Source organism: Piliocolobus tephrosceles, chromosome 6 (genome assembly GCF_002776525.5).
Source record: "Piliocolobus tephrosceles isolate RC106 chromosome 6, ASM277652v3, whole genome shotgun sequence".
Classification (NCBI taxonomy): Eukaryota; Metazoa; Chordata; class Mammalia; order Primates; family Cercopithecidae; genus Piliocolobus; species Piliocolobus tephrosceles.
This window is the reverse complement of record NC_045439.1, coordinates 19539710-19543002: the sequence shown is the minus strand read 5'-3', so window position 1 is coordinate 19543002 and position 3293 is coordinate 19539710. Positions and strand designations below refer to the sequence as shown.

General features: G+C 34.5%; 1 pseudogene across 1 annotated transcript; it reads right to left on the bottom strand.

Annotated features, from left to right (window-relative positions):
- Window positions 1–375: 375 nt before the first annotated feature.
- LOC113225065 lies at window positions 376–1236 on the bottom strand (annotated as a pseudogene). Its single transcript, XR_003309676.1, has one exon. The product of XR_003309676.1 is annotated as a 40S ribosomal protein S3a pseudogene (transcript).
- Window positions 1237–3293: the final 2057 nt, after the last annotated feature.

Sequence of the window (3293 nt, the reverse complement as noted above, 5' to 3'; positions counted from 1 at the left end):
TTAATATGTTCGATTACATTGATCTTTGAATATTGTACCAGCCTTGCATTCTTATAATAAACTTTATTTGGTTAGAGTGTATAATGAAATATAGTGAGTTACTTGAATTGAATTTGAATTGAATTATTATAGTTGAATTGTTTTTGCTAATATTTTGTTAAGGATTTTGTTTCTATGTATAATAGGGATATTTTTCTTCAGATTTTGTTTAATTTTGGTTTTTAAGTATCAGAATAATGCCAGTTTCTTAAATAAATTGTAGAGTGTTTGTCTTTTCTGAAAGATACTTGTAGAATTTGTGTTAATTTTTTTAAATAATTGGTAGAAATCCTTTGAAGTATGGAGAGTTCTTGGTAAGGAGAATTCTTTTTTTTCTCACAAATAGCACTTTTTATTTGACACTAATTGAAGTCTGAACTTTAAACAGATTCTTGGACTGGTGGTTCATATCCATCAGCTCGTTCAACTTTAGCACCTGTCTCGTCCCCAGTGGCTTTTCCAGAACTACCGCCTTCACCATGAAGCTCCATGAGCTTTCCCAATTCAAACTTGGGCTTCTTCAGCATTTTTACTTTTCTAACGAAGACATCATGGAGAGGATAAATAGATTGGCAAGCCTTTTCTATGTCTTTTCCAATGCTGTCTGGAATCAATTTATTGACCACTTCTTTCAAGTCATTTGTCTGCACTTCTCGGGTCATGATTTCCATCATCTTCTTCCGGATTTGGCGGACCTGTTGGTGCTGAGCATAAGAGGTCTTCCGTATCTGATTGTTACGTTTTTTAGTAAAACCAACACAGAACAGACGAAGCAAGTAACCATCGGTAGTCTTGACATCAACATGAGCTTTAATCATTGTCTGCCACTTTTTGACCATGGAACACATTTTGTCACGGGTAAGATCCATGCCATGGAAGTTAGTCAGGCAGTTTTTGCCCTGAACATCTTCAGTAATCAGCTTGAATTTTCTAAATGCAACTTCATCATTCTGCAAATCAGCAAGACTCACTTCAAACACACGACCCTTGAGACCATCAGATGCAATTTTGGTTCCTTGGGTCCTGGTGATGAGCGTCTTTCCAATATTTCTTATATTGAACATAGCAGGTGCTTTCACATCATACCAATCTTTCTTAGAAAATGGATCAACCACTTTCTTCTTGGCTCCCTTTTTGCCGCCTTTCGTAAGGCGCTTGTTCTTGCCAACCGCCATGGCGCTGATCAGAGAGCCGAAAGGAGAGAATTCTTAAATTACAAATTTAATTTCCTTTGAAGTTACACAGCTATCCAAGTTATCTATTTTGTTTTTAATGAGTTATGATAGTATTTGTAATGGAATTGGTCCGTTTTATTCAACTTGTTAAAATTATATTGTAAAATTGTTTGTAATATTCCATTATTTTCCTGTTGGTGTCTACGTGATCTGTAGACTTATTGCTTGTTCCACTATGATATCAGTAATTTGTGTTTTCGCTCTCTTTTCTTTGTCAATCTTTGTCAATTGTATTATTCCTTTCAGAGAAGAAGCCCTTTATTTCATTGATTATTCCCTATTTTATTCTGTTTTCAATTACATTTATTTCTGCTCTCATCTTTATTATTTTATTTCTTCTGTTTGTTTTAGGTTTAATTTTCTCTTCTTTTCTTGGATTCTTAATGTGGGAGCTCAGATTATCGATTTGAGTGTTTATCTCATTTCTGATTTGTATATTTAGCTAGGGGTCCCCAACCCTCATGCCACAGACTAATACTGGTCCACAGCCTGTTAGGAACTGGAGTACACAGCAGTAGGTGTGCGGTGGGAGAACGAGTAAAGCTTCATTTGTGTTTACAGCGCTCCCCATCACTCGCATTAACTCCTGAGCTCCACCTCCTGTCAGATCAGTGGCAGCATTAGATTCTCAAAGGAGTGTGAACCCTACTGTGATCTGTACATGCAAAGGATCTAGGTTGTGCAACTCCTCATGAGAATCTAATGCCTGATCATCTGTCACTGTCTCCCATCATCCCTAAATAGGACCGTGTAGTTAAAGGAAAATAAGCTCAGGGCTCCCAATGATTCTATATTATGCTGAGTAGTATAATTATTTCATTATATATTACAATGTAATAATAATAGAAATAAAGTGTAAAATAAATGTGATGCACTTGAATCATTCCCAAACAAACCACCCTCACCCCTGGTCTGTGGAAAAAAATTGTCTTTTGTGACACCAGTCCCTTGTGCCAGAAAAGCTGGGCAACACTTTATTTGGTGACATGAATTCTCCCTTCAGCACGGCTTTAGTTGTGGCCCACACCTTTTACAAGGTTGCATTTTAATTTTCATTCAGTTTAATATTTTTTCATATCCCTTGAGACTTCCTCCTTGACCAATAGATTGTACACGTGTACTTCTTAGTTTCCAAGTGTTTGGAAATTTTCTTCTTGTATTTCTGTTGTTGATTTCTAGATTAATTTTAGTAGAGAACGTATGCTGTATAATTTAAATTATTTTAAATTTGCTGGAGCTTTTTTCATAGCCCATTATTCGGTCTATATTGGTATATATATCAACTTGAAAAGAATATGTATTTTTTTTTTTCTGGTTTTGGTGGACTTTTCTTTAAAAAAAATGGTTAGACCCTGTTGATTGATTGTGTTGTTGAGTTCTTTCATACTTTTGCTGAGATTTTTTTTACTCTAGTTGTTCTCTCAATTGTCTTGAAAGAGTGTTAAAGTGTCCAAATATAATTGAAAATTTGTCTATTTCTTCTTTCAGTTTTATCAGTTTTCCTACACATATCTTTCAATTTTTTTGGTGTGTACACATTTAGGGTTGCGATGACTTCTTAGTCAATTGATTCTTTTATTATTACAACATGTCCCCCTCTGTCTCTTTCAAGTTTTTTTATCTGATGTTTATTTTATATTTATATAGCTAATCTTTCTTTCATTTCATTAATAAGTGCATAATACGTATCTTTATTATTTTACTGTCAACCTGCCTGGATAGTTGTATTTCAAGTAAATGTCTTCTAGACAACGTATAGTTGGGTCATGCTTTTGAATCCATGCTGCCACTATCAGTCTTTTGACTGATACATTTAGATCATTTGCATTAATGCAAGCACTCATATGCTAGACTTAAATCTGCTACTTTATGTTTTGTCTTCTGTTTGTTTCCTCTGCTTTTCCTTTCCCTGTTTGCTTTTTCATGCTCATTTGTAGATTACTTGAACAATTTTTGGAATACATTTTGAATGTTCTATAGTGTTTTTGATTGCTCATCTTTTTATATCATTTTTAGTGT